At 33.2% G+C, this 9,692-nt stretch overlaps 1 long non-coding RNA gene across 1 annotated transcript; it reads left to right on the top strand.

Annotated features, from left to right (window-relative positions):
- Positions 1-2,345: 2,345 nt before the first annotated feature.
- Positions 2,346-9,312, top strand: LOC127833999 (uncharacterized). Its single transcript, XR_008027722.1, has 5 exons — positions 2,346-2,469; positions 4,145-4,232; positions 4,665-4,781; positions 5,217-5,333; positions 9,046-9,312. It is a non-coding gene; the product is annotated as an uncharacterized LOC127833999 (long non-coding RNA).
- The last annotated feature ends 380 nt before the right edge of the window (positions 9,313-9,692 follow it).

The raw sequence follows: 9,692 nt of genomic DNA, 5'->3' as shown, positions 1-9,692 counted from the left end.
ACGCAGGTTTTTTTTCGACACATTCAAATATTACTTTTAGAACCGAAAATGGGTGTTATGGCGCGTTGGCTAGCGTAGCTAAAGCCCTTTCTACACAGTTGCGAAGTTGCGCAGTCTGGTCAGGAGCCGCGCCGTCCGCTATAAATCACGTAAGGTTTCGTTGTCTCATTAGGTATCTCTTAACATACTGCGCAGGCTGGACCATAGCGACGCGGTTCTATAAAAATATCATATTCAGTCTTTCAAGAACGAGTTCCATACCGACTGAACGAGTACGGCAAACATTTGTGGTTAGATAATAATACGATAACCGTCATGGCTCTATATTATTTCGTTAGTTTTTGTTTCCTCATCTTGAAAGCAATATTGTGTTATCAACGTTTATCGATAGTCCATTATGTTATCCCCGACGATTTAGTGACCGAGTACATAAAAACAAACAGTTTTGTTGTTTTCTGTTGAGATTTAACGAATATCGATACATTATTTCCGATTGTCACGAATTTTCCCAATGAGCTACGTTTTACTCATCATAATGAAACAATAATGAAATGGAATTTATATGCATATTAAAATAAAATATTATCTTTTAACTTTTTTTTGCTTTACACAATGAAATAATGGTTTTATTGATCACTTAGTAAAATAGCATTAGATTTTTCCGTTTTTCTCCAGTTGATATGATAAAGAATCGGCTGTTATTGAGAATGGTAACTAATAGCCTCATATGTGCTCCTCTATTTGTGTATTTCAGAGTTCATTTAGAAGTCCTGCTGCGTATTCGCGAATACATCTATTGGCTGCCCTGACCCTGTGACCGTTAAGGAGAGCTGTGTTACGCGATTATAACGTAACACGCAGTGGACTATTTGCATTAGGCAAAAATGTTATTTAACTAAAGCGAATTCTTTCTCCACGTGAACAGCATAATGTACTTAGTTTAAATACATGTACGTAAAGTATACATCCGCGAACTATTTCTCGGCGCAGACTGCCATTAATCATCGATTTTTGAGTGATTTGGTGAACGGTAGTGGTCTGCATACCGATTTTCAAAACACTACTTTTAACCTTTATTGTTCTTGCGAACAACCAAAAATAAATGTACATAGGGAGCTTAAACCTGATGCGTTGAACAATTCACATTCCTTGCGTAAATAACAACGGCTGTGTTATTCGTAAGCACATGTGTGCAGAAAAATTATATGGTTGCGGACTTATTCCGCATCATTATGTCAGATCCGTCTTCATAATTCTGCCGGTATTTGTAAAAATAGCAAATACATTTAAAATATCAGACAGATTGCTAGTTTAGAAGGTTGCCAAGAAAAAGTAATCCATAATACATGTTTTGAATTAGATGTGTTGTTTAGCAATAAACAAGAGAAAGAACACATTCGTAAATAACATTTTTTCATGATTAAAAACTATCTGATGGGATACGGTAATATATGTGAGAAGAATTTATATTCATTTAAATTGTTTGAACTTTGCGCTTCTCGAATATATATATTCTGTGCAAATTTCTGCACTACTGCCGAATGCATAAAGTAATTATACTATATATACTACATATATATAATTATTTTATGCTTTCGGCAGTATGTTGCAGCAGGAGTACATGTTGTCGTACTCATGCTATTGTTAGTAGTGGTTGATGTAGTAGTACAAAAAGTTGCAGGTGTTGAAGCGGGAGAGGGCGTAGCTGAATAAGTTGTCGAAGACGTTACGGCAGTTTACCCATTTATGCCTAGTGGACTCCCCCATCCTTTTAAATTGGAACAATTTATTTCCAAAATTAGGGATGTCTAGTATATTTTTTTCTATATTTAGAATATTTTTTTAACAGAAATTCCTTTAAGAAAACGGCGCAGACCCTGGGTCTACGCTGTTTGCAAAGGCCTTTTTTCTAGACGCTAGGAATTAATGGGTTAATGTCGTATTAACAACATCAACATATTTATAATAAACATCGGACTGAACGAAGCAGAATCAGCACATGTTGCAGTGTCAACAGCAACGGTTGCATAAGGATTATTTGTAAACACCTTACATACCTTAAGAAGAAGGACAATTAATATTCATGTTCTCGGGAAATGCCGGTCGTAATCCCTTTAATTTTTTAAAGGCTTATCGGCAGGAATTGCTTATACAGACACATTCCTTTTCATTATCAGAATATTAAACTTAGTTAGATTACTCAGTTGAATGGTCAGACAATAATTCTACACGCAAGGATAAATAGTGCTCCTTCGGAAGCGCTGAAGCTTACTTATATGCAACATTTTGTTTCTATTTAAGTCACATGTAAAAGGTTTATCGCAAATTCTAGCAAGATCTATTCCAAAGCCTTTGAGATTAGCATTTCTCTTTCGTCATGTGAATTACACTCAAACTGTAGATAAAAACCGATATTCCATGTTTTATTATCATTATTTGACTTTGCGTTGCAATTGATCATAAAGTAAGGTAAGTTCGTACATATGCATTTTACATATTTTAAACTTGTTTTGCTCTGTAACTACTAGTTCAACAATTTTGTGTGACATACGGAATGATTTATTCGTGCGGTATGCATGAGACGTGTATAGCACGAGGTCACTGTGAACTGATGTATACATAGGCATTTGTTGTACAAATACAGGCGAAATTTGAAATCACACATATAAATGCGAAAACGCGAATCCGAAAGTCACAACCATAACATATTTTCATTTCGTACTATGCAATGAATCAGTTGTGAATAAAAGTGAACGACGACCTGAAAATAATACTCTAGCTTGAGTGAAATGATACACGTTGATTATTTCACTCTGGCGCAATGCCAATGATTTTTCCTGTGTATTTATTATATTGACAATATGCGAAAACCTCATCGTAAGTGTAAACCTCGATATGTTAATATAATATAATCAAAAAATATAATTAAGTCATGTAACATATTATAGCGACAACGATGTGGAAACAAAGGTAACAGTATTCCACAACAGCAGCGAGATTCATTCTCGCCGTTACGTGACGTTATGGTTATAATTTGTACGAACGTTTAAAGTGATATTATGCGCATTTAACAGTATATGCTATGTTTATAGGTGTGTATCGCAACCGTTGTTTATTTTTTGGGTTTTCACTTCATGTAAACTTATATTTATATTTATACACTTATATTGCAGCATCAACATACTAAAACAATATCCCGGAAAGAGAAAAATAATGCATTTTAATATTAACCGTACTTTCGTTTGACAACTGATCATGCATGTACGATGTGAATCTAAATTTAGTTTTAGTGCTGATTCGTTCATACGACACAAGAACACTAACTACGATCCTGATAAAAAGACAGTTCCGCTCGGCTTAGAGGACTGTACAGTTTTTTTTATAAACAACTTGAAGCAAGATGAGTTGCAGATAATTGGTCAGTTACCACATTTTAACCAACTCTTTTGACCCGTTCTTCTTTTCAGCGTAATTCAACAGTGAAAAATGCGCATACTATTATTTTAAGGCGCTTACAAACCTTTTTCGCATTTGTAAAATCGTCGTTCAAAATAGCATGGAATGAAAAGATAAAACTTTATTTCAGGAAACGGGCACAAAAGCATACTATAATGACGTCGTCATCTTAAGAGAAACACATGTGTAACATGTTGAATATGTGCTTAACAGTTTTTGTTTGTTTGTTTTGGTATAAGCAAATCAAATAATTGTTTCGTTTAATCGTTTTTATTACTGTCATTTGTTTCACCATATTTTATCACAATCATTGAAAATAGTTACATTTTACGTTGCCAATTACAAGCTCGGATAAATCGAACTTCGGATATATCGAAGTTGCATTTGCATTCCCAAACGACTTTGAAATAAAACGTTCAGCTGCATGCATAGCCATACTTTTAGCTATAAATATACGTAACCATATTTTAAGCAATGCGTTGAACCTTTTGACATTATAATTATATTTAACTATATTAACTATATTTAACTACGCTGTGAAACAGTGAAATGCATAAAACAAATTTCAATCGCTTTCAACTTCATTTTCGTATGAGCTTCAATATGATGATTACCATCATCATCCTTTTCACCATTATGGTCATCATTATGCTCATTAATAATTTTTTTTCTTATTTTATGTTTGTAGATGCGTCTGTTGCTGCAACTTTCTCTGACATGTTCGATCATTGCCGGATGTTCCACGCAGAATCGGCTTTCTCCAATATGCCCTACTTGTATGCTTCTTGATTAAATAATACCTGTAGTTAAGATTAGTATTTACGTTTTTAAAATGAAACATTTAAATGCTTGCGTTGTTTCCGATTAATGATGTACCTCCAAACATACAATGTAGACTGATATATTATCATTCAACTTACCTGATATAAGAATTATATCAGGCACTTTGTTATCAGGTCGATATCAGCTTTGTAGTATGACAAACCCAGATCATTGTACAATACATTCAATAAAAACCAATAAATTATAAAAATCGTTTTGCCATTTCGATGCCAGCAACGGAGCAATATTCCTCTCAAAATTGCGACTACTTTGTGTATTTCTGATTTTTGGTATTCTTATATTGATTTTTGTTTTGTCTATCGTAAGATTCGAAATTATCAAATAAGTAGAGTATCTGAAAAAAAACAGAGAGCACTTATTAACAGGCTTGCCGTGCTATTACATGGGACAATGGTACCAGCACGGTTCGAGGATCCCAGACGACTGCAATACTTGTGGGTGCAATAACGGGTCTGTGATGTGTACTCTAATTTACTGCAAAGGTATTAAATCATCTTCATGCCTTCATTTTTATACCAGATATACGGAATGTTAAATAATATAAATATAAATTTTAAATTATTAACGATTATTATTTAAATTAAATAAATAAATAAATACAATGTTGACAGATATATTATCATTTAACTTACCTGATATTATAATTATATCAGGCACCTTTTTATCAGGTCAATATCAGCTTTGTGGTATGACCAACCCAGATCATTGCACAATACATTCAATAAAATCCAATACATTATAACAATCGTTTTGCCATTTCGATGCCAACAACGGAGCAATATTCCTCTCAAAATTGCGACTTCTTTGTGTATTTCTGGTTTTTAGGTAGTCTTATATTAATTTTTGTTTTGTCTATCGTAAAATTCGAAATTATCAAATGAGTAGAGTATTTGACAAAAATAAGCACTTATTAACAGAACGACGGTGCTATTACAAGGGACAATGGTACGAGCACGGTTCGGTGTTCCAAGACAAATGCAATACTTGTTGGTGCAACGACGGGTCTGTAGGATGTACGAACATTGACTGCCGAGGTATTAAATCATCTTCATGCCTTCAATTGTCATCTTAGTGCCAGACATACGAAATGTAAAATAATGTAAATATAAAATTTAAATTATTAATTATTATAATTTAAAATAAGTAAATAAATAAATAAATAAATAAATAAAAACATGAATAAATAAATAAATAAATAAATAAACAAATAAATAAATACACACGCACACACACACACACACTGCGTTTCAATATAATTTATAAGACAGTGTTCTTATAATTTGTGTTATTATAAAGAGTAATAATACATTTGTTTTCCACAAAACAGTGGACATTTCGCTAAAAAAAGCAAAATCCCAAATTTGCATTTTTCTCAAAATTGCCAGAAAGAGGCCTGATATTGTTCTTAAGTTGCAGTTCATGCATTATTTTCTCCATAAATTGCACTGTAGTGATATTGCTCATATGAAGCACTGAATAAATATATTGAACTATTTAACAAAGCGGCGGTGATTATGGATTGCATATACTTTATTTACTTTGATATAAAAGCTTCACTGTTGCCAAATCAGTGTCAAATTCAACTTCAATAATAGGAGATTTGTCTTCACGATCATTTTTGATTTACAGATTATTTCCAAGAAAGCATGGGAACATTTTGCACGTTCTATTATATACATTAATTTTTAATCTGTAAGTTCTAACCAATATTAATTGACACTGCATTATTAAATAAATTAAAAAACTCACATATCTTAATTGATGAATTTATTTGTAATATTTTATTATTTCGTCTGAATCTTGAAGACATTTAAAAGCACGACATTGTTAATAAACACATGTATAAACATCGGCATACACGCATGCATATGTAAGTTAAAGGGCGGTCATTATCTTGTAATACATTGAGGATATTTGTTGGCTGGGGTTGATTATAATTCAAGAATGATCAAAGCACATGATATTTTCACGATTTGCTTATTTTGATTTTTCATATTATTCTACATTTGTGCGTAATATTTTATATTATTAGCGCATTGTGTTTTTTTTGCGTCATAAGTAGATTAGTGTCTCTCTAATTGTGAGTGCACTCGTCTCAATTGTGAGTGCACTCGTTTCAATTGTGAGTCCACTTGTTTCAATTGTGTGTGCACTCGTTTCAATTATGAGTGCACTCGTTTTAATTGTGATTGTACTCGTCTCAATTGTGAGTTCACAATTTTAATTGTGTGTGCATTCGTTTCAATTCTGAGTGCACTCGTTTCAATTTCGATTGTACTCGTCTCAATTGTGAGTGTACTCGTTTCTATTATGAGCGCACACATAGAGAATACTAGGTTAGCGTTGAATACAGAGAAGTTTATGTTGCGAGGCTTAGAACGCCGGAAGCGCGAGCCTTGGCGAGCGCTTTCGGTGTTCGAGCCGAGCAACATAAACTTCTCTGTATTCAACGCTAATCCTAGTATTCTATTTATCCCATTTGATTTTTTCAACGTGACATTTAACATAAATAGATCTAATAACCTTAACAATAATTTTAATTCAGTCATAAAAGCGCTTAAAATCTTAAAAACAAATGTAACCATGCGTAGTGATATACATGTATTTGTTCTGGTACGCAAAATAGTCTTTAAAAAATGCACACACACACTGTAAAACAAGTAAAAATATCACCATATGCCTACATTTAATTTTACGCAGTATGCGAATTTTAACACATTACGACCGCGAAAAGAAGATTTTACTTTACTATAATTTATTTTATTTTCGAAAGAAAATGATCAAAATCCAATATGGCGGCGATTGCTCGTGACAAAATGCTGTCGATGTCAACATACATGTACACCATCGACGACCTAGTTCTGGCTACCATAACTTTAAATGTCGCTTTTTATGATTTTTGACTGGCGCTACTTTGTACAGGTCTGTCAATACTAAATAAACTGTACGCTGAAGTTTCTTTAGCTATCGAAGACCTTGACAATTTTGACGAGTAAACAGGCAATTGCAGCGACTGACACTTTATTTGACAAAATATACAGGGCAATACGTTTTTCGACTTTGGACGACGAATTTAAGGACGCGCAGAACGTGTTTTTTTATATAATGTTATGGGTATGCCGTGTGTGATCCGATGCATCAATGGCGCCCATGTTAAAATCATTTCCCCGAGAACAGGGAACGACAAAAGTACAAACAAAAATCAAAACACGTAAGAACTAGTATCTTACCTTTAATTATCCTTTAAAATCCATCTAATAATCCATTTAACTCAATAATTGACGATTTTGCATCTAGGGTCCTTAATAATTATTTAAGCATAGTTAAATAAAGACCCTTATGCTATTCTATCACTTTATTCAAATGAGTTTATGAACGCGATAAACTTTCTTCTTCGTCACACGCTACGTCATGTACTCTACATTTCTGCTGTTCAAATGAAGCGGAGCAGTTTATCTAATAATAGCCGTTGGTAAACTCGGTTGCATTTGCAGATTTCTGCATACAAACATAATTATGTTTAAACTTGCACAATGTTTTATTTATCTATGGTAAATACCCTTATTGTACGAGAAAATAATTTTATATATAAATACACAAAGAATGGAAAACATTCCAGTACACAACATATAAATGAGTAGAAAATACCCGTGTACAAAATGGGACGTTCCCAATTCCAGTGTGGTGCTATTTTTACCATCTTATACTTTACACAGCTCTATGCCTAACGTGAATTAAATAGGAAAGCAAACATAGCAGATTATTCATGAACTGTGCGATATGTGTATGGCTTGTTGTACATTCTTAATATTTAAGTTAAATGTCAAAAATATATGCTTTGGTTATAAACAATGCACATTACAAGAAATAAGGAAAATGTGATCAATTGACAATTCAGATATGTCGACATACAGGACACGTAGAAAACATGTGAAATAAGTCGCGTTTATAATAAATCGTCAAAACAAATGGGGAAAATGACGCAATAAGTATGTCATTTTATGACGCCATCAATCAGCTGATTTATTATACGGATGGCGAAAAATTATGTCATATGACTAGCTTTAAAGGTTGAAGGTCAAATAATTTTGAAGCTTAAGTTTTGTCGACTTTGTTTGTTATGAAAAATCATTCAGTGGTAAAGTAAATATAAATAAAAACATAACAAAACAAAAATCGTGTAATTTTATATTTTGTTTCAACATTTCTTTTGGTGTATATGTCATATGTATATTTTTCTGCAAAATATGCACATTTTCTTCTAATGGGTGACCTTAAAATTCGATCAATGAACCAAACAATATCGACCTAATTTTAGCGCATATCGCATGACTTCATTTAAAAAGTAGTCCGTGCACGCGACAGGTATATTCCACAGTGTTGAATACAAGCAAGTATATTCCACAACGTGTTATACCGTCAATGTCGCGGTGAAAATGGGATAAATTTATACTGTGAGTGCACTTGTTTCAATTGAGATTGTACACGTCTCAATTGTGAGTGTACTCGTTTGAATTGTGAGTGCACACATTTCTATTGTGAGTGCACTTGTTTCAATTGTGAGTGTTATTGTTTCAATAGTGAGTGCACTCGTTTCAATTGCGTGTGCACACGTTTCAATTGCGAGTTCACACGTTTTATTTGTGTGTGCACACGTTTCAATTGTGAGTGCATTCGTTTCAATTGTGACTGTACTCGTTTCAATTGTGAATTTACTCGCTTCAATTGTGAGTGTTCTCGTTTTAGATAAACCAGGCGTATGTCCTAGGCCTGGCTTTGGGGTATGCTGGGAAGAGTGCAGTTCCGATCATGACTGCCCGGGTGTACAGAAATGCTGCTTCAATGGCTGCGGACATACATGCGAACAACCAAATTGGCAGTAACACACCGTTTTTGTGGTTTTGTAGAGGTGACCCTTTTCAGCTAAAAAAATAATGTATTTAACGGTACAGTACTTAAGAAAATGTATGTATAAAGGACAATGTACATATGTATACGTTGTAATAAACTGTCACTTCTATCAATATCTGTTCTTTTCTGTTCGCTAACAATATGACAAAAATAGAACCAACCAAAAAAGCTTAACATGCAAACATTGAATATAACTTAACAATCTAAGACACGCAAAATATAGTAAGATTTTTATTTTTGTAAAGGTATTGCTAAAAGCTAGTCTCTTTATTTCGTGGCATTATTTACAGTTTACCATATTATATATCATCGCAGTGATCTCCATTGAAGGCAGGGTTAAACATTTATAGCAAAACTAAAGGAATGCACAAACTGATAAACCATGCTGGAAATTTAAACAAGAAACGTATGTCTTACTGAAATGGATTTCTATATATATATTCAAATAATTTTATGAAAGTATCTAGTTTTAAAATATATTA

This window comes from Dreissena polymorpha, chromosome 6 (genome assembly GCF_020536995.1).
Source record: "Dreissena polymorpha isolate Duluth1 chromosome 6, UMN_Dpol_1.0, whole genome shotgun sequence".
NCBI classification, from domain to species: Eukaryota; Metazoa; Mollusca; class Bivalvia; order Myida; family Dreissenidae; genus Dreissena; species Dreissena polymorpha.
The sequence above is the reverse complement of the archived record's forward strand: the minus strand, read 5'-3'. Positions and strand labels throughout refer to the sequence as shown.